This window comes from Pteronotus mesoamericanus, unplaced genomic scaffold (assembly GCF_021234165.1).
Source record: "Pteronotus mesoamericanus isolate MK-2021 breed Mesoamerican mustached bat unplaced genomic scaffold, CSHL_Meso_final scaffold_705, whole genome shotgun sequence".
Taxonomy (NCBI): domain Eukaryota; kingdom Metazoa; phylum Chordata; class Mammalia; order Chiroptera; family Mormoopidae; genus Pteronotus; species Pteronotus mesoamericanus.
In genome coordinates, this window is record NW_026555326.1 from 10362844 (window position 1) to 10385351 (window position 22508).

Consider the following 22508-nt stretch of genomic DNA (forward strand, 5'->3'; position numbering starts at 1 on the left):
ACTGAAAGTGAGGTTAGATCAGAGCAAGGAGCATAGTTCCCTCTTTGACTCCTGCTCCACATACAGAACCACAACGAAGCGATGTGGGATGCCTCACCCTGGTGAATATCTAAGGCTCTGCCCCTTACAATGTAGTATCAGAGCCAAGACAAAGAAACATGGCCCAAATGAAAGAACAGATGCAAAACTCTGGGGAAAAAAATACAACTAAGAAATGAAGAGATAGCCAAACTATCAGATGCAGGGTTCAAAACACTGGTAATCAGGATGCTCACAAAAATGGTTGAGTATGGTTGCAAAATAGAGGAAAAAGTGAAGACTATGCAAAGGGAAATAAAGAAAAATATACAGGGAACCAACAGTATAAGGGAGGAAACCAGGACTCAAATCAACAATTTGGAACAGAAGGAGGAAATAAACATTCAACCAGAACAGAATGGAGAAACAAGAATTTAGCAAAATGAGGAGAGGCTTATGAACCTCTAGGACAACTTTAAATGTTCCAATATCCAAATCATGGGAGTGCCAGAAGGAAAAGAGGAAGAGCAAGAAATTGAAAAAATTTTTTTAAGATTTTATTTTATTTTTTTAGAGAGGGGAAGGGAGGGTGAAAGAGAGGGAGAGAAACATCGATGTGCGGTTGCCTCTCACGTGCCCCGCACTGGGGACCTGGCCAGCAACCCCAGCATGCACCCTGACTGAGAATTGAACCAGTGACCCTTTGGTTCGCAGGCTGGTGCTCAATCCACTGAGCCACACCAGCCAGGGCAAAAGTTGAAAATTTATTGGAAAAAATAATGAAGGAAAACTTTCCCAATCTGACAAAGGAAATAGACATCCAGAGAGCTCAGAAAGTCCCAAAAAGTTGGACCCAGGGAAGCACACACCAAGGCACATCATAATTACATTACCCAAGATTAAAGATAAGGAGAGAATCTTAAAAGCAGCAAAAAAAAAAAAAAAAAAAAAAAAAAAAAAGGAGACAGTTACCTACAAAGGAGTTCACATAAGACTAACAGATGATTTCTCAAAAGAAACCTTGTAGGCAAGAAGAGACTGGGAAGAAGTATTCGAAGTCATGAAAGGCAAGGACCTACACCTAAGATTACTCTATCTAGCAAAGCTATCACTTAGAATGAAAGGGCAGATAAGGTGCTTCCCAGATGAGGTAAAGTTCAAGGAGTTCATCATCACCAAACCCTTATTATATAAAATGTTAAAGTGACTTATCTAAGAAAAAGAAGAAGTTCAAAACTATAAACAGTAAAATGACAATAAACACACACTATCAAAAATTGAACCTAAAAACAAAAACAAACACAAACTAAGGAAACAACTAGAAAGGAACAAGATCATAGAAATGGAGGTCACATAGAGGGTTATCATTGGGGAGGGAGATGGGGTGGAGGAGAAAAAAGGTACAGGAAATAAGAAGTATAATTCGGAGGCACAAAATAGATAGGGGGGGGTTAAGAACAGCATATGAAATGGGGAAACCAAAGAACTTATATGTACAACCCATGGACATGAATTAAGAGGTGGTGGAATGCTGGTGGGATGGGGGGTACAGGGCAGATGGGAATTAAAAGGGAGGAAAAAAAGGACAACTGTAATAGCATAATCAATAACATATACCTAAAAAAATAAAATAAAATAAAACCTAAAAAAAGAAAATAAAATTGTCACTTCATTTCTAAACCATGGATTATTAGTAGTTGATAGGCCTCCCTGTAACACTCCCATTTTATTTGTTAGGAAGAAAATGGGATTTATAGACTAGTTCAAGACCTAAGGGAAGTTAAAGAGGCTGTCATCCTCAAACATCCAGTGGTGCCTAACCCTTATACTATCCTGGAACAAATTTTTTCCCAAATCCAACTCTCCGTGCTGGATTTAAAAGACACCTCCTGGATTCCCTTGAACCCAGTTTGTCAATTTCTTCTTGCTTTTGAATGGATAGATTCACTGGGGCATAAGCAACAACTAACCTGGACTGTACTCCCTCAAGGATTTAGTAATAGCCCTCATCTATTTGGAGAAGCATTGGCAGAAGGCTTAAGGAATCTAGTCACTTGAGAAGGGTGGCCAGGTGATCTAATATATAGGTGACCTATTTGTTCCCCCACAAAGGAACTAGGTTGTAAACATGTAATACAGACCCTAACTTTTTTGGTAGAAAGGGGATATAAAATATCTGAGGCTAAAGCTCAGATCCTAAAACAAAAAGTAAAATATTTAGGCCTTATATTAACCCCTGGATAAAGAAGGATGTTTCTGGGTCAAACAAAAAGGACATATTTAGAATCAGATTTTTGAGTTTTTGGACAAGGCTGGGCAGCTCAAGACCCTAATCAAGCAGAGATGGAATTCTTGGTTCAGTATCTTGTAATGAAAATCTTGGATACTGCTCTTCCTAGGTTCTCTGCCTTCCCTACTTCTTTAGCTCTTTTTTGGACCTTGCAATTTAATATCTTTGTCCATTTTGGGTACCACAGACTAGCAAAAATTCCCCTGAAAATGGCTGTCTGATTAGAATTTTGAAGCATACCTCTTAATCCCCTAGATCAGGCTGCTGACATATGCCATACAAAATTCTAACCCTTACCTGCCCAGAGAGGGACCAAGTGAAACTGTCCCAGGACTAGCTCTATGACCCTAATAAGCATGAAGCAGATATGGGAAACTGACCTTCAATATTCAGCACCCCAAAAATATTTAGATGGTGTCACTTGAGGGGGAAATGTTAGGCTGGATAGTTAGCAAACCAAGGCAAGAAGAAGAGAAAGACATGCCTCACCCATTAATTCATCATTCCTCAAATGAGATTGCCAGATGTTCCAAAGGTCATAAGAGAAACCATAATGAGTGCAGAAAGAGAGGAGTCTTTATTGTTTCCACTGTTTAAGAAAGGTAGTCTTTGAAGCTGTTTGTTAACCCCAGAGTCCAAGAAGGGAGGAGGAGAGGTAGCCTGAAACCTGGCTGCAAGCTATAACCCTTAAAACCCCCTATGAATGGGGCACTCAGACTAGCTGATACCCACTTGCAGTTTTGTGTTCAATTGTATTTTATAAGTAAACTTGCTACCTCATTTTCAGTATACTTTCTTTTACCTGAATTCCTTCGTGTGCCAGACAAGAACTGAGTAGGGGAAGCTCTGTAACTTGGGTCTCACCAGTAACAAAAGGAGGAAGTGTAAGGGGGTTATATAAAATCCCTTGTTGACAGAGTAGGTGGGTGTGAGAGAGCAAAACAGCAAAATCTCTGGATTTGGATAATAAGTAAAATGACAAAGAGGGAAAAATCAGGACAACTGCAATAGCATAATCAATAAAATGTATTTTGCATATCAACAAGGCTAACCAGGAAGGCTTGCATATTTTTAACCCAGGATGTAACTGGGAAGGAATTAGAGGGTCTGGGAGAGAGACCCTATGGGACACAGACCCGGGGGAACAGTGTGAAGACCATGCAGGAAGAAAAAGGGAGAAAGGACTCTTGCTACTGGGCCATGAAAAGGTACCTCGTGGTTTTGGATTAAGAACTGCATATCGCAGTGACAGTTCATCGTTCTGGGAACCATGAGAGGCCTGCCTAGATGAGCTCTGGACTTCTGTTCTTTTTCTTCTCAACTACAGTACCCCTGACTGGCCTGACTGGACTAACTGGGCTAAAGCGGGGAAAGGCAGGACTGCATGTGTTGGTGTGATGGGGGAGGGGCTCTGCCCTGTAGCGCTCCTCTGAGTCACCACGGATGGGGAAATAAACTGTACCAGACACAATTTCCCTGTCAGGAGAAGGGGTTGGTGATTCCCTCTAGTGGAGAATGCCCCGAGCCCTTCGTTAGAAGTGGTTTTTATTGAGAATGATATGCGCAGGGGTATACAGCATGCAAACAATGCCTATCAATCTACATCAAAAGGCTATAAATTATAAATTAAAGAAATATAGAGGTTTGTCTTAAATCAAGGTCCATCAGAGAAGTTGGCGCCAGATGCTCATTCAGGCACAGTTTTGAGGGCTCAGAAATTATCTCCTTGCTGTGAAGTAAAACACCTGGTTTTTCCTTACCAGGCCAGTGAGAAGCAGAGCAAGCTTCAGTGGATACAATGTATCCTTTTGCTGAGCTACAATTCTCAATGCCTCACAAAGTGGTCCCCAACATCAGTACTCATTAACTGGAGGGCATTCTTAGCAAATTAAGTTTCATAGGATTTAGTGCATTCCTTTTCCAGGCCTAATTGTCCCTGGGAACTGCCTGATCCAGTTCAGGGCTGTACCTGCCTTTAGATTGTTTCACTGACCCTTACCTTCCCAGAGAGGAACCAAGTGAAACTGTCCCAGGACTAGCTCTATGACCCTAATCAGCATGAAGCAGATATGGGAAACTGACCTTCAGCATACCAAAATATTTGGATTGTGTCACTTTAGGGGGAAATGTTAGGCTGGATAATTAGCAAACCAGCAAACCATGGTGGCTGGGCAGAGCAGCCAAGAGATAAGGAGACTTCTCCCAGATAGAATGAGGACTCTGGCCATGATAAAGCTGAGGGGTGAGGGACTTTTGCCCCTTTTCCATGTCCCCCAAGTCCTTCCCTGATGGCCCCCATGTGACTGTGCCTGTCTTAGGTTGCTCCTGCCATTGAGGGGTCTTACCTGTCATTGACTAACCAGCCATCTTTTGGGGCCAAGCAGGATGATATGAAGGAGGGTTGTTAAAGGGGTACTGCTTGGGACTACACAATTTCTTCCATTGACTCAATCCCCACTGGTTTTTGCAACCAAAAATGATGGAGACTTACCTTCCTGGTACTGGAACCCTGGCCTGAGGGGCCTTGTGTGAAATCCATCCTAAATTTTTATCCACTACACATGGATGTGGGACCAGCCTGTTCCATGTTAGTGCCCTTCCTATCAATCTGGATGGATGTGGTTTCTTTAATCCCATAGTTGTCAGATTTCCCATGCAACTCTATTTCTGACAGTTCTAAGTGACAGGTTTCTTATATTTTAATTGTTAATTTGATGTGGTTCTGTTAGGAGGCAAGCTCTGTTTACTTATGCTGCTATCTTGACTGAAAATCTACAGAGTTTCTTGAAAACTAATCCTAGGAACAAGAAGGTGATCAGTAAGATAAAGACAATTGTGGACATCTTCATCCTGCAAGGAAGAGCAAATTTGCTGGGTTAAAACTGTTACATCGAGTTTAAGTAATATTAAGCACAGAAAGGCAGAGGCAGTCTACTGTTGGAAGTGTGGAGTATGATGATAATTCAGTGGAGGTTCAATAGAATTAATAACATAAATTCATGACTACCTTTTATTTTCTTTTTAAAAGCTATGTTTATAGCAGAGATGGTTGTTATGCAGAGAAGTAGCCTTTTGGTTACTGAGTCTAACTATTGACTATAATGTTGACTGTAAGGTCTATGATAATCTCTATGTGTTTGAGTTAAAACTTAAATAATATTTTATTTATTTTCATGTATAAAATGTTAGCAAGTTTATAATTAAGGTGTACCAGAGCAGGAGCTTTAGATAATTCTTTATACATATTATAACTTGTTTTCCTTCTGGGTTACGCCAAATTGAATCAGTTCAATTTGACCTTAATAAGACATATAGAGGTTGGACCATTAATACAAAGTTTAGAATCCAATTGTGACCGTATTCAGTCACACCCAGGAATCCTCTTAGCTGTTATTTTTCATTTGTTTTTAGAAGAGGAAAGAATATTATTCCTCTGAGTCTTATGGTGTTAATTATGAACCCATCTTTAGATATTATATAACCAAAGTATTTTACCCAGGGTAAGCTGAATCAAAGTTTGTCCTTTGATATCCTGTGTCCCTTCATGGCCAGCTGTTGTCATAAGTAAATTGTGCTCTGTTGGGAGTCTATAACATGTTCTAGAGCATAGAAATAAAGCATCTATATATTGAATTAGAGTCAAATATCTGGAAAATTTAATACCAGTCAAATGAGCTCTTAGTATCTAAGATAATAGGTGGGACTCTTTGTATATCCCTGAGGCATTACTATTCAAGCAAACTTGAAATCTTCCTAGACAAAATCAAAGAGGTATTTCTCATTCTTCTTTATAGAAATGCTGAAAAAGGCACTGTATAAATCTATCACTGAAAAATATTGGCAGTCTACAGGAAAAGCTGATAATAGGTTATGTGGATTTGGAATCACAGGATGTTTGAGAATAACTAATTTATTTATAATTATGAGATTCTGTGCAAATCTCCATCCTTTTCCATTTGCTTTATTTACTTAAAGGATAGGAGAATTACAGGGGCTTATACATAAAATTATAAGCTTATCTTTTTTATAAAAGCTATGTTGTATATCATTCTTAATTCCAGCTAGTGCATTAGGTCTTAAAAGATATTGGTAAATATTAGGTAGGGGCAAAGAATTATCAATAAAATAGTTATTGTAGTAGGAAAGGCTGACTTGATCTTGTCAATAACTGTACTGGAAAGGGCCCCAAATTAAATTGCAACATCCCACAACAAACATTCAGTCTCAAGATTCATTTCTTCTTTTGGATGTTCCTTTAAAATTAATTTTTTCCAAATGATTTAGTATCTTATATTCTTATTTCTAAATATGTTTTTCCCTTCTTAAAAAAAAAGATATGTGGATGTTATTGGTTTCAAGAAAATCTCACCCTATCAGGTGAATTGGGTCAGATTTGATTAGCAAAAACACATGTTTCCCTGTAACATTCCCTATATGGAAAGGGACAGATTCTGATTTAAGCAGTCATTGGTTGACTAGATATCCCTACCATTTGTACAGAAGCTTTACTCTTAAGGAGAAGGAAACTTAAGTTGAAGCAACCACATGCTTACTTCTATTTATTTTCCTTTCTTAAATCTCATTTCAGTTTTCTATAAACCTTATTGTGACCTGGCTTTTTACAATAAAAACCAACTCCTATACAGGAGTTTCTCAGCAAACTCTAGCAATTGTCTTGCCTTGCTCTCAGGAACCAGTGAATATATTAATTGGAATAGCACAGAATAGCCAGTGTTAGGGTGTTTGGTGACAAGGGCTGTGAAAGAATTCACAAAGAAAGTGTAGAGAGTAAAGTTTTTATTCATTCTCCAAAAACAGAGAGGGGCATGGTGTGGAGAGATACACCACCATTGAGGTGTGGAGGCTTTGAGATTTCACTGAATTATAATTGGATTATAAAAGGGTGTATGTATGTGTGGGGGGTTGTTGTGAGGCCCCTGGGCTGCTGGGTCATTGTAACAAGAGGTTGCAGTTAGTATCAATGTTTTCCAGTAATTTCCAGTCCTGGGGACATAAGCTCAGAAAAGTAAAATGACAGTCATATTTGACAAAGTCATAGGCCTGCTGAGCAAATGCTGCCACAATACCAAATGGTGGTGGCTTTAGCCTTTCATTCTCCACTCTGGTTTTAAAATTGATTTATTCTTAATTTCTTTGCATGGTTTTGGTTTTGGTTTTGGTTTTGGTGAGCAGGGATGAATGTCTCTTCTGTAACTATTTCAGACAAGATAGTGATGTAAAGCAGTTCCTGCCTGTGGATCCAGGTATGGGTCATTAAGAAGAAGAGAGTAGAATTGGACAGCCCAAAAAGTGAGAGCTGAGGCCAGAGGCCATTTGTGGAGGCAATGTTCCACTGAATGAAGGATATGACATATTTGAGGAGATATGGCCTAACAAGAAGAAAGAAAACGCCTGCTATAGGTTTTTTCCAAGGATGAGAATTAGCCAGGAAAAGGACCAGATATTGGCCTTAAAGTACCAAAAAGGGAGAGGTAGGGTGGTAGGTAAATTCTGTATGTGTCAGCCATAGACTGCATCATTAGTTCTCAATAACTTCAAGTCAAAGGATGAAAGAAAAAAATGAAACATTAGCTTGGAAGAAAACTAGAAAAACTAAGGTTCAATCAGTTTGTGGGTGTCAGTTGGACAGTGCGATTTCCATTGAAAAACAATTCCTTTCCCTAAAATCACCCTCGTTTTATTAAAGAGATAGCAAAAGTTCAGTTTCCATTTGGCCTGATTATTTGAAATGTATTTTCTACTTGTATACATTTTTCCAGTTTACCAACAGCATATTGCTTAGGGTCATTTCTGAGAGCCATTAAGGCCTAAATATATGGAACCTCTGTCTATTTCCCATAGGAATAGTAAAATCGGTCCAATTGCAAAATAGTATTGAAATTAACAGTGTCATTGACTGGCCAAACCTCCCCATTGCCCGCTTTATATTGAGACCAGGCCATGCTACAAAAAGATTAGTCTTTTTCTTGAAGGACTCAGGGTCAAATTTCTCCCAATTGGTATGTTTTCCAATAGGGAACTCTTCAGGAACTGTGGACTGGTTTCCCATCTACAAAGAGGCAGATATGTAACAAGCCAAGAGTTAGAGGCTTCTGCATAAGCCTCTGGGGTGGTTTGGGCCATTCTAAGTAGAATGGATACCCTGTTAAGCTGTCTCTGAGGCTCTCATGAAAGTGAATTATGAAGAAAAGATGGTCAGCAAGCATTTAGTCAGTCTTAAGATTAGTTCCCTCTTGGGAGGTTCCTTTAAAATCATTATTTTCCCATTTGGTCCAGTATCTGGTTTATTTAGTTCTAAATACATTTCACCCTTTTGCAAAAAGATATTTGGGCATTATTGATTTCAAGAAAGTCTCACCTTACCTGGTGAATCGGGGCAGATTTATTAGTAAACATATATGTTGCCCCATAATATTTCCCACTTAGAAGAAACAGGTTCTGTGTTAAAAACAGACTGGATAATCATCTCTACCATTTGTCTAGATGCTTGCTGGGGGAGGGGAGATGGCAGTTACCAGAAAAAAGGGGGGATTAAGTGAATAAGATGAAGGGATTCAGAGTCACCTATTATTTGGCCTAGCTGGTGTGGCTCAGTGGATTGAGCACTGTCCTATGAACCAAAGGGTCACTGGTTTGATTCCCAATGTACAGCATATGCCTGTGTTGCAGGCCAGGTCCCCAGCAGGGAGTGTGCAAGATGCAACCACACATTGGTGTCTTTCTCCCTCCCTTCCCCTCTCTAAAAATAAATACATAAAATCTTAAAAATAAAAAAAATCACCCATTATTTTTTCTCTACATTGGATAGGCAGGCATCCTGTTGCTTGTTAATTGCAAAAACAAACACAGCAATTTCTCTGTAGCTGCACAGACATGGGGGGTGGCAGGGATGTAAATAAATAGGTCAAAGAAAGGAGGAAAACACTTATGAGTTTAGGCAAAATTGAACAAAAAGCCATAGTTAGGAGAAAGAGGCCTGGAATTCCCACTGAAGGTTAAAATCTTGTCTCCTCCTCTTGAGAACTAAACCTAAGGAGGATTTTGTGATGTCAACAGTAAAGGTCAAGTTGGAGGGTAGCATTATAGTAAAGAGATCTGTCCTTGGGCCAGACCTCCTATTCACCGAGTTTGTATTGAAGCCAAGTCATGTTGCAATAGAGAATCTAGTGCCTGGGCTTGAGGTTGCTAAATTCCAGAGTCTTAAAGTTCTTGAGGAGACATCCCAATGAGGAGTCCTTGTGTGGGGTTGATTGAATATTGCCCATGGCAAGAACTATGAAAAACAAAAGGGAAGGATATCTCAGGGATGAGAACAACTCGGGGCAGGGGAGGTTTGAGAAGTGTGTCCCCAACTCAAACAACCTAGAGATCTGTGGCCAGAGCTGAGCATCCCTGAGCCTGAAGGCAGACTGAACACAGGATCTGTCTCGGATCCAGGCATCCTTGGGTCCCCAGAGCAGACTGAATCCAGCAGGGGGCCAAATGGAGGCGTCCCTCCCAGCTGAAACCCTGGGAAAGTGAGACCTAGTTCCAGGGTTTATGACAAAGAGATGAGGGAATAAGCTATCACTTTTAACAAAGTGAGTGTTTTCATCCCAAGATTCAGAGAGACTTAACTGATTGCTGGCCATGAAGGTGGGTGAGGAGGAACCTGTCTGCAGAGTCCGGAGAGATGGAGAAGCATTAGAATACTTTCTCCAGACCTCAAAGAGACAGGGTTTAAGGGTTTAGCCCAGATTGAGCTTCTGCTTCCCACTTATCCCCTAGTTGCAAGTCTCAGGAGGGTGGAAGGGAGGGAGAAATAGAGAATGTCCCATACAGGCCACCAGAATGTTAGGGTGGTTGGTGACATGGGCTGTGAAAAATTTACAGAGAGAAGAAAGTGTAGAGTGTAAAGTTTTATTCACTTTCCAAGAAAGGAGAGGGGCATGGTGTGGAGAGATACACCTGCATTGAGGGGGCTTTGAGCTTTTATTGAATTATAATTGGATTATAAAAAGGTGCATAATGCTGATGTGAGGTCCCTCGGCTGTTAGGGCATTGTAACATGAGGCTGCAGTTTTCCAATGTTATCTTTTGCATATGGTTTTAGGGGGTGGTTAGTTACATTCTGTTGTTGCTTTCCAGTAATTTCCAGTCCTGGGGACATAAACTCAGAGGAGTAAAATGGCAGTCATGTTTAACAAGACCATAAATGTGCTTGGCAAATGGTGCCACAATGACAAATGGTAATTGCTGGCTTTGTCCTTTCAGCCACAATCACATGTTTTAACAGTTAAATTACATTCCTTTGTGAACCCATCAGAGTACCAAAGAAAGTAGGGAAAATCTTTAGGTATATTTCTTAATTCTGCTCTAGTGCAAAAAAAGTGTATACAATTGCATGTCCCTTCTGCTTGACACTGGATTTTCTCCAACAAAGCTACAGAATTTGTGAGGTAATTTTTTTTTGTAGTCTACCCAGGTTTTTTTTTCCACTCTCCATGTCTCTAAGGTCAATAGGAAGCTGTGGTGGAAGAGGTAGGAAGAGAAAGAGAAAAGGGAGGAGGAAAAGAGAGTGAGTCTAGACAACAAAGTAAATGGTAAAGTGGGGCAGTCAAAGAAGAAGGAAGGGTGAAGTGTTGTCACTGAACAGCTTCAGAAGCCTTTCTCATTCAAAGACAGGCTCTAAAAGTTCTGATTAACTTCTAGTGAAAAAGAGAATTTATCTGTGCTTCTCCTAGAAGCTTCTAATTTCCAATGAAGGTAAACTTTCCATTCATTTGATTTAAACTTAGAGCCGGTATTGTCTAATTGTGCATGCAAACAATTTTAAGTTCCAAAACGATGCCATTTTGGCCATCTTAATGATATCTTTTAAAATTAATTCTTCCCATTTCTGTAAGTATTTGCAAGTAAAGGCTTTCTATTTATTACCTAATTGCAGGAGTATTAATGTGAGCTGGGACCTGGGAGTTTCTGGCCTTAGAAGCATGATTTCCTATGTTAATTTTAGTTTTCTTTGGATATCTGAAGAGTCTGAACAAATTTCTAGAAAAATTACAAGGTGGGTTAAAGGGTTATTCTCCAAAGTACTGTCATTTTCTCAGTTGTATTCAACCTTATATGTGTCTCAGTTTCTCTCCACAGCTGTATAGTGTAGCCATGACGACTCAAGTAGCTTGGTAATCAACCTTTCTGTGCATGTCCCTTGATAAGTCAATTATTTAATTACATATGAGTTGGGATTCCATATTAGACTCCTTATATTGTGGGAAAGTGGCCCCAAACACTTCCACATAGATTCTTCCAATTGAGTATTCCAGGCACAGTAGTCACCTAAGAATACTCAAGATTAGAGCTGGAGGGAAGAAGTGTCCCATATCTTTGAGCTGAATGAGTTCAGCCTCTTATTTATGCAGTAAAAGGTTTTTGTTCAGATTCTCAGAAAGCAATTCTGTAACAGGGTGCAGCTATGTTCCCCCAAAGTGGATTTGTAATGGGGTCCAGAAATTCGGGTGTCCAAGGAAAATATAGGATATTCTCATCCCCCTCTCCAAGGTGGGCTGCCATGGGGGATGGGAAACAGGGAGCAAGGCCATTGAAAGTCATTTTCATGTCAATAACAGGCCAAGGACCATTGAGAGTTACTTTGAATATCAACAACAGCAGGATAGCTTCAAACCTCATATGCAAAGATGGTTATTTTGCATATCAACAAGGTGAATCAGGAAGGTTTGTATAACTTAAACTCAGGCTGTAACTGGGCAGGCAGCTCCCCTGGTTGCAGTGCCTGTCAGAGGAGACAGAGATGGGGTTGTTGGCGAGGATTCCCTCTGGAGTTGGGACCCAGGCACAGTAGCCATGCTAGTGGCTTTTGACCATGTGGTTTTGGGAGTGGAGTGGGGTCTCCCTTTCCCATGCTGCTTAGAAAGCAGGAAAGCAAGATGCAGCAGCCATGCAGGCAGCTGCCCCTGGTTACAGCATGTGCATGTGAGTTCAGAGATGGTTTGATCCATATCACGAGGGAACAATGCAAAGACAGTGGGGGAAGGAAAGTGGAGAAAGGACTCTTGCTACTGGGCCATGAGAAGGTGCCACTTGGTTTTCAAATAATAACTGGAGATTGCGGTAAGGCAGCAGATGGTGCTTGGAACAGCAAGAGGCCGGCATAGCTGAACTCCAGATTTACGTTCTTTTTCTTCTGAAGGACTGTACCCCTCACTGGGTAACAGGCGGGGGGTGGGGAGGGCACGGGTTGGACACCCCTGATCTAGAGAATGGCACTTTTACACCTTATTTTATACATTACAATCAAAGGAGGCATAAGGGAGTTACATGAAATTCATTGTTGAAAGATTAAGGAGGCTGAAAAAACAAAGCTGGGAAATCTTTGGGACTGGACAAAAAGTAAAATGAATAGAAACATACTTCTTTTACACAGATAGGTAGAGGATAGTTAACAGTCAATGATAACAATAACCATGAGGGGATTTGTGGTCTCTGCTCTTGTAATTGAGCTCTGAGGGAGTCAGAAAAACAAAAGGAAATTCTTCTGACATTCCAAAGGTATGTTATTGTATATGCAACAAGATAATAGGCTCAGTTAGATTAAAGACTTACCTTCATCAGGGAAGATATTAAACTAGGACAAGACTACCATGACTCGGTTTTAATTAGAAAGTTTTAATTTCAGATCTCTTATGAGGTTACTTTTGGTCTCCAAGTTTGTAAGGCCACCATGCAGGCCTCCCCTGAGCTTGTCAAATTTAGTATGTGGCCACTGTTTTGTCCACAGAATACCGAAGCTTGTTTTCTGTGATCTGAGTCTTATTTCCCTCACCTTCCCTGACTTCATAAAGAAGAACAAAATTTCCAGGCACAATCCCAGCTTACATTTGAAGGAGTTAATGAGTAAATTTGCTAGAAGACACAAAGCTGGCAAATGCAGAAGGAATAGACCTCAGGCTGCCAGGTTTTCCTTATCTTCCCTTACCACCAAACACCAGCCTTGGCCTAGGCCCCTTCTCAATCACTCCGGGGAAGGTGGGATACAGTCTGGAGCTATGGGGAGATGTTTGGCAGAGAAGACAGTTGGCAGATGTGACCCAAAGACAGCCTTGGAGAGAGGTGAGGAAAGTTAAACAGGTTTTCAGGGTCCATCTTCCGGAAGATACATCTTTAAGAACTTCAGCCTCTCCAGGGGCACCATCAGTGAAGCAGGTTCTTCCTGCCTGCGCCCCCCCGCCCCCAGCTCCATTTCATTAACTGGGAAATAAACTGGAGCCACAGGTGAGATGCCTGGGTAAGGGAAGGGCACCAGCCCAGCTGCCACTGGGCAGAGGATACAAGGTGGAGGAGGCAGGAGGAGACTAGGTTTCTGAAGCTGTGGTAAACCCCTGGTTGCACATCTCCCAGACTACAGCTCCTTCCTTAGCTGGAAGGCACCCCCCCCCCCCCCCCCCGCCAACCCGTTGCTCCTTATTGCACTAGGGAGCACTGGTAGCCAGAGAACTTTCTGGAGTAAAGTGGAAATTTTTTCCTCCAAGAATCACCCAATCAAGATCTGTGGGCACACCCTGGCTGGGTTGCTCAGTTGGTTGGTGCATCATCCTCATACACCAGGTTATGGGTTCCATCCTGGTCAGGGAGAATACAGGAATCAACCAATGAATGCATGGATAGGTAAAAGAACTAATCAATGTTTCTCTCTCCCAAATCAGTAAATAAAAAAAATTAGAGAGACCTGTGGGCACAATAAGCCCTCAGATGGTGGGGAGGTGTGGGGACAACTCCACACAGTCCCTTTCTAGAGCTAAATCTGCTCCCTCAGAACAGGGAGACATTGAGAGTATGCACTGGGGAAGGGCTGGGATCAGGGAAAAATTGAATTTTAAGAGAGAGAAAGGAGGCATCCTCCTTTTTGCCCCCAGCAATCATCTCCTCTTTAAACACGTGCCTATTTCCTCTCAATGCTCTCCTCCTTTTCTCCCAGGATCCACCAGAACTGTGCCTTCCTCAGTGTTGTGCCCCAACCTACCCTTGCTTTGCTTCTTTCCTTGCTCAACCTTTAGCAGTGCTGTTCTTGCCCTCCAATCCCTTTGTGCATTAGTTTGCTAGGGCTGTCATAACAAATACTACAGACTGACTGGGTGGCTTGAACAACAGGAATTTATTTTTTCTCAGTTCTTGAGGTTGGAAGTCCAAGATCAATATGTAAACAAAATTAGTTTCTTCTGAGGCATCTGTCTTTGGTTTGCAAATGACTATCTTTTTCCTGTGCTTTCACATGGTCTTCCCTTTATGTCCTAATTCCCTCTTTTTATAAGGAAACCAGTCAGATTAGATTAAGGTCCACTTGAATCACTTTAACTTAATTATCCCTTTAGGATACCACTTCTAAATATAGTCACAATCCGAGGTACCGAGGTTAGGATTTCAACATATAAATTCGGGGGAACACAATTTAGCCCACAACAACTTCCATATTCAGACTAGTTTGCTATCAAATCCTGAAGATAACAGGGTGCCCTAGATTGGATACTGTGGCATCCCCACCCACCCCACAACACATCCTAACACCTCCCTCCCATTGTTCTTACATTCAAGACCTCTCAGAAGTACCTGGTTACACAGGCCCATGTTATCTGGCAAATAGAATCTAACATGCAGAGATAGCTTCCCTCTGGTTGCAAAATTAAATCTGACCTCTGGCTACTTTCTCTGTGATTCTTGGACTGCCTATTTCTATTGCTGAATCATAGTTCTTCAGTGTCTTTTGTCCTTTAGGAATCTCTTTCCCACAAAATGTTTCAGTAATGTTAAATAATGTATTTCGAATAGGCTCAAAGGTTCAAAAAATGATATAAGAAGGAATATATCAAGAAGTCTGATTCCCACCATCTTCATTCATCTTGCTCCTTCCCACACTCTACCCCTTATAGGCAACTGGATTATGAGATTTTGCTGTATCTTTCCAGTGTTTCTACAAGCCTATTCAAATATATGTGTTCATGTATCTCCTTTCTTATATACAAGGAAGGATAGTCATTGATTGATCCTTTGCTTTTTCCTCTTTAATATATATATATATATATATATATATATATATATATATATGATTTTCCCCATAGCTATACAAATTATTTCCCTTTTTTATATAATAGTTGCATAGTTTTATTTAGCAAATTTCCTGTAAAAGGACACTTCAGTCATTTCCAATGCCTGTTTACTTGACAGCGGTGCCTTGAAAACCTTAATAAGTGAAGGTTTCCTAATGCTCATGAAATAGAAGGCCCTGGATGGAAGGCATGAGGGTGGGTAGAAAGTATTCAAAGGTGGTGGGAAATGTTTCAAATTAATGGGTGAGCTGTGGCTGTTCTGCTTTATGGAGTCTTCTATATTAAAAGACCCTAAAGACCTCATACTAGACATGTCTTTGATGCTACTTTACTGGTTCAAGGCATCTTACATTAGCAATGTCCCTGAGGAAGAAGTTATGATTAGAAATAAAACTAATAGGTTATTTCCCCCTTTCTCTATATTAGATATCTATTGATGTATAACAAAATACTGTAAACTTAGCAGTTTTAAGCAGCACACATTTATTTGCTCACAGCCCTGTAGGTCACACATCTGGGCAGAAAGTCATGGAAGTTAGAATATGATAATGGGGGGAGATAAGCAATAACTAGTCCAGTGGTTCTAAAGCCCGTGATCTATGGGAAAAGGGGAGGCAGACTGGGAAGTCTGTAGGACTGTGTCATGCAGACTGTGAATAGGTTGTCTGCTCAGTTTCTTATGGTTCTAGGACTGAAGTCTTCAACTACTAGAAGCCAACCCTCTCTGTAACCCATTCATAATATGAATGTTTCTTCAATGCTAGCAGGAAATAGTTTCTGCAGACTTGAGTCTCTTTAGGAATGGTCCAGTCCTCTTGCAAGGATCTTAATCTGATTAAGAAGGCTTGCTCAAGAAAAATCTACCTTCTGATTAACTCAAAATCAACTGATTTAGAATCTTAATTATAGCTTTCATTAAGTTTGTGTCTGACCTGCTCTCATCACTGCTGGATTGACTCCCATCCAGTACCAACTAAGCCATTTCTCCAGACCTTCTCTCTACACAAAGGCCAGGCCCCCAGTTCAGACTCACATTACATGAGGTCCAGCACTCACAATTTCCATGTATGACTCTCCTAGGCCTCCCATTTCTACTTCCTAGTCATTCCCTACAACAGGGGTTCTGGACACAAGGGCCTGCTTGTTGCCTCCCCTCCAATCACCCTATTTCAGTTTCTGTGCCTTTATTTCTGCTGACTACACTGCCTGGAATGACATTGTTACTTTTCTCCATCAATTATGTTCTCTTTCATTGCTTAAATTTTATTTAACAGTTTTTTGGAAAGACTTCTGTGTGCACTGGGGGTGCAGAGACGGAAGGCATTTTCCAGGTCCTTGATAAGTTTGCAGACTTCAACAGCAGATGAGCAAACAGTAAAAAAACCATCATTTTGAGTAAAGAAATAAGCATAGTTAGAATGCAAGGTGTGAGGAGAGCAGGAGCAGCTATGGGAAAGGATTACCCAGGACCACAAATGTCTTTAAAGCTGTCTGTATTTTATCTAGAAGACAATGGGGTATTTAAAGGCTAGAAGAAGGTTCCTGTGAGCAGCAGCAGGACCTGTGGACACTCTTAACAACTCCCAGTGTGGTCCTGAAGTTCAGAGCCACTGGAGTAGCTTGCACCATGATCCCAGCCAGATTCATGCCCAGAGTTCAGCTGGAAGGAGAGCAAGTGCTGTGTGGCCCATGCCAGGAGGGATATCTCAGAGGGTGTGCGGTTAAGAACTGGATGAGCTGCACTACCAAGACACAGATTCAGATATGTGGAGTAGAAGGTCAGCAAGTGCGAGGTCAAATGGACCCACCAGGAAGATGAGCAGCTGAGGACCCCTATGAAACAGTTTGAAAAGCAAGACTGGAAGTTCCTCCCTAGCCACTTTCTTAACTGCACTGACTTGCAATGCCAGTACTGGTGTCTGAGGGTCTTGAATCCAGATCTCTTCAAGGGGTTGTGGACCAAAGGGAAAAATTAGAAGGTCATTGAACTGGTTAAGGAGGAACAGTATCAAAAGTAGATGCTGGTTGCTGAGCACACGAACGGTGAGCTGGGGAAGGAGTGTCATGCACAATCACCTCAACCCAGAGGTGAAAAAGTCCTGCTAGACTAAGGAGGAAGACTGTATCACCTGTGAGACCACAATGTTTTGGGTGAACTCTGGGCTGAGGTAGCCACGATGTTGCCATAGAGGATGGACAGTGCTGTGAAGAATCACTGGAATCCTACTGTCAAAAAGAAGGTAAACACGGGAGGCTTCCTCAATGAGTCTAAAGACTGAAAGCCCCCCATGTACTTGGTGTTGGAGCTAGAGAATTACTACAACCACAAGAGGGCCCACCCCTCAGAAGGCCGAGGAAGTCTTGTAACCAACTGGCCCTGGTACTTCTTGCCACAAAGGAAGGGGAAAGCACTGAGAAGGAAGCCATAGCAGTTGCCCCTGCTAAGGAACAAGAAGCTGTCACTGTAGAGCTGGATAGAGTGCACACACCAGAGCCTTTCAATGGCATCTCCAAGTATGAAGACAAAGGAGGGCTCCTTGCCAGAAACCAACCCATCCTACAGTGGGTGCTGGAGGTTGCAAACCTTCCGATCTTAGCTGTGGGGTCCAGCTTCTCAAAAGACCTGGATTTGATCAACTTGTACTCTGATGCTTGGTATGACCTGAGGAAATTTGACCTCCTTGAGAATCTGTGTGCAGAGATCAGGATAAACAGCAGCCCAGTAAAACCATAGCCGTCATAGCAACAGCAGGCTCTGCTGCCCCACCAGCCTGCTGCCCCAGGGGCCCAGCAAGATTGAGTACCACATCATCTTGGACCTGAGCTGGGGCAAACTGATCCTATTTTTCCCAGCACTAAATTGGAGGGCTTGAGAATTGGCATGCTGCCTCCTATGCTTAAATGGCAGAAGAAGAGGCATGTCACCCCATCCCCCATCATAGATCATAGAATTAACCTGTCCTTCCTGGGCTCCCGCAACAACCTTTTACCCAAGGGTACACCCATAAAGACACTGACCTTCTCACTCTCCCAGAACACATTGGAGCTGGAGAGCCCCTTGCTGACACCCACTCCAGCGTGAGCCAGAAGTCAGTGGTCAATACACCCCTGCATGAGGTTAAGACACCTCTACACCAGAAACCCTAGATTAGAAGTACTTTGTGGACAACACTCCCCACACACCAGCCCCATTAAATAACACTAGGGAGACCTAAAGGCCCTGCCCCAGACCCTTCACTTGGAGGACTTGAAGGAGGTACTCTTCTCCAAGCCTAACATTGCAGACTTCATTGTAGATGAAGTAGGCTTGAGAAGCAGAAGAGGTAGAAAGACTGTGCTGAGGTAGAGCCCCATCAAGAAAGTCCAAAATACCCTCACTTTTGAAATTATTAATGAGAATGGGAAGCTGATGATGTCCATACTGTCCAAGACCTTGTCTTTGCTGACATGCGTTATCAAGCTCTTCTAGCCTCACCCCACCAGACAGCAAAGAAGATGACAGCCTTTTCATTGAGGGCTTCCTGCAGGCCAAATCTGAAAAGCTGATGATTGCCCAGATGCTCTGAAGCCACTTTTTAATACCTATCTCCATGACTAGTGCCTGAAAGATGGTGGCCTTTGGACTGGGGTGTGGTGAGTGGGGATCAGGAATTAACTTTTCATGCAGGAGAAAGCCAGGCAGCTCCTGGGCTACTTGAAGTTGAGCCACATGTCTCAGATCCAGGCCTTGTCCTGATGGGCTTGGTAGTCATGAGGCTTTACTGATGTTTATTGCGGGGGGGGGGGAGTAGGGAACAGATGCTTGTCTGTGAATTTGAGACTCACTCTGGTGACCACATGTATGAAGCCTTCGGCAGCTAGCCCCTCCCCAGATCACTCACAGCCACAACTGTCCTGTCTCTGAGTGTAGCTGTGACTGTAGGAGTTTCTGGTGCTAACAGAACAAAGTTCTACCCCTGGGCCTTCCCTGTCCTCTTCCCAGGGTCACAGGGAGACTTATGAGCTGTTTCTAAGCTCTGGTCAAGCCTGGATTCATCTCAGACCCTTGTTTAGAACAGGGCACATGGTCAACATACTTATTCCTCATCCCATTGGTATATTTTCTTCGGAGAATTGCCTTTCTCCTTTAAAAAAATAATGGCTAGAATCAGGGGAGTGATCTGTGTTATAATGAGTATACTAAATAGCAAACTGTCGTATAAGGAGTTCACTGGCTGTGGTGGTCAAGTAACTATTCACACAGGAATAGTTAGAAGTAGATTGCAACATCTCAGGCTCCAAGTTCTACCTCTTTCAAGAAACCTTCCTGGAGAGTTTACACTGATCTCTATCTACTTGGACCAATTATTGTGCCTAGTAATAGCAGTAGATGAACTAGAAGCAATAACAATTTAAATAATGACCTATTCATTCTTACCAATGACAGCTCTGTGAAGTAGGCAGGAAAGTTAATGTTATTTCTATTTTATGGATGAGGAAACCAAGGAAACTTATCTATGGCATAAAAGTAGCAGTGAGGAACTTTGAACCCAGATTGTCAGAATCCCAATGACATGTTATTGATGCTGCCACATTACTTCTTTGTTTGCATTGCATCTAAATATTTTTCTTAGTATTCAATCTGTTTAATATACATCTCTTGACCTGTACACAGTGCCTATACTCTATAAATGTGGGTTAATTAAGAATATGGTCCTTGACGGATACTATATCTTTTCCAATTCTAATGAATGAAATGATGAAACACTCATTCTATCTTTATACCCTTCCCCAGAACCTAGAACAGTGCAGGGTAAAAAAAGGCATTCAATAAATATTTGTGAAATTTAAATGGCTGATGAGAAGCAAAAGAGAAATCAAGACTGCATGTAAAAATCCTAGAAGGGAGATGGAGCTGGAAGCTAGGCTGGGCCTATGTGGATGAACTAGTAGGATAGAGAGCCACTTGCAATAGTACCCAGCCTGAGCAGACTTGGCAGCCAAGTAATACTTTCCTGATAAAGTGCTCTATGAAGAGGTGTAATGTGTCTCTATTTAAAGTTAATTTTTCAGAATTTAAAGTCCCACTCTAAAATACAGTGCTCCCTTTGTTGCTTCTGGCAGAATTGGAAAGCCATAAATTTGGAGACTACCACAATAAACCAGAAATTTCCTCCCATGTGAGTGAGAAACAGCTCTCTCCTTCTGAAGAGAACATTTTTCCAGAACTTTGCTAATTGAGTAGCTGGTTTTCTAGTTCTTTCTTCTATTTGTTACTGAACTAAATTCTAGTCAATGTCTGTTCTCCTCTCTGATATATTGGACAGGCAAATAACATATATAGGAGAACACAAAAGTAATTTCTCTTTGACTTGGGGCTATGTTTTTGTATTTATGTATGAAAGAAGTGGCATCTGATGCTTTGAAAATTTGTAGCACTTGCTGAAAAACCACTGTATAGTGGATTTTGAGGACTTGTTCAGTTTAATAAATGCTTACTGAGTATCTATGTACTGGGCTTACAGGTATTCATTCATTCATTCAACCAATACTTATGAGTGCCTACTATGTGCTAAGTATTATAACAGGAATTGGAAAAACAACAGTAATACAAGCAGGCAAAACAATTTCTTCCTTTATAGAGAGGAAATAGAAAGTATTATAAATAAGTAACATAATATATAAAACAGTAGATAACAATAAGTACTAAGAAGATAAATCAGAAAGAAGAACAGGTGATGTTAAGAGAGGGAATTTGTCAGGAAAAGATAACCCAAAAGGGTGATATTAATAAAAATTTGAAGGAAGTGAAGGAGTTAAGCATGCAGGAATCTGAAGAAGGCATTTTAAGAAGGTAGAGAAAATATAAAGCCTATAAGATGGGAACATTTCTGGTGTGTTTAAGGAACAGCAAAGAGAAAAGTATAACCTGAGCAAAGAGGGTAAGGAGAAAAGACCAAAAAGCCAGAGGTCAGAAAGGCAAACAGGGGCCTTATCAATCATTGCAGACTCTGAGCTCTTAGCATCAGTAAGATGTGCTGCCAATGGAAAGTTTTAGCAGAAATGGCCTGACAAATATTTTGGCAGGAATATTTGGCTGCCATGCGAAATAAGAAGAAGCAGGAAGATCAGGAGGAGACTGCTCAACAATCAAGTGAGAGTGACTTGGACCAAGGCAAGAGCTGTGAGAATGGTGAGAAGGGGTTGGATTGTGGATGTATTTTGAAGGTAGAATGGATATGATTTATTGAAAGATTAGATGTTAGGTGTGAGAGAATGGGCAGAGTCAAGGATGATTTGCAGGATATGGCTTGAGTGCCTGGAAGAGTGAGTGACTGTCATTTACTGAGAGAGAAAAGAATATAGAAGGAGCAGGTCTTGGTAGGTGAGAGTGAAGGATGTGAGGGAAGACCAAGAATTTGGTTTTTGACATTTTAAGTTTGAGGTGTATTTTAGACACCCAAGTGGAGATAGCTGGTAAATAGTTGGATAATGGAATCTAGAATTCATTATAGAATGTTGTGAGCAAGAGATATAAATTTGTGAGATATTAGTATATAGATGGGATTTAAAGCTACAAGACTGGATGAGATCACCTAAGACATGAGTGTAGATAAGGAAAGAGTTCCAAAGATTGAAACTAGATATACTCCAATGTTGAGATGTCAGGGAGATGAGAAAGAATCAGCAAAGGAAACTTTGAAGGGAAGTCAAGAGAAACAAAAGGGGGTGTGGTGTCCTATAAGCCAAGGGAAGGGAGAATTTCTATGAAGAATGGGTCATCACCTGTGTCAAAGGCCGAGATGAGATGGTAAGTCAAGATGAGAACTGGCATGAAAAAGTCATGAGTGACCTTGACATAAACCTTCTTCATTGAGTGATGGAGGTTGAGGCCTGGCTAAAGTGGGTTCAAGAAAGAATATAAGGCCCTGGTTGGTGTGGCTCAATAGATTAAGTGCCAGCCTGTGAACCCAAAGTTTGCAGGTTCGATACCTGGTCAGGACACATGCCTGGGTCTCAGGCAAAGGTCCCAGCTGAAGGTGTCTTAGAGGCAACAGATGAATGTATCTCTCACACATTGATGTTTCTCTCTCTCTCTT

General features: G+C 41.4%; 1 pseudogene; it reads left to right on the forward strand.

Annotated features, from left to right (window-relative positions):
• Nucleotides 1-19165, forward strand: part of LOC129062088 (myb-related protein B-like) — a 63111-nt pseudogene extending 43946 nt beyond the window's left edge.
• Nucleotides 19166-22508: the final 3343 nt, after the last annotated feature.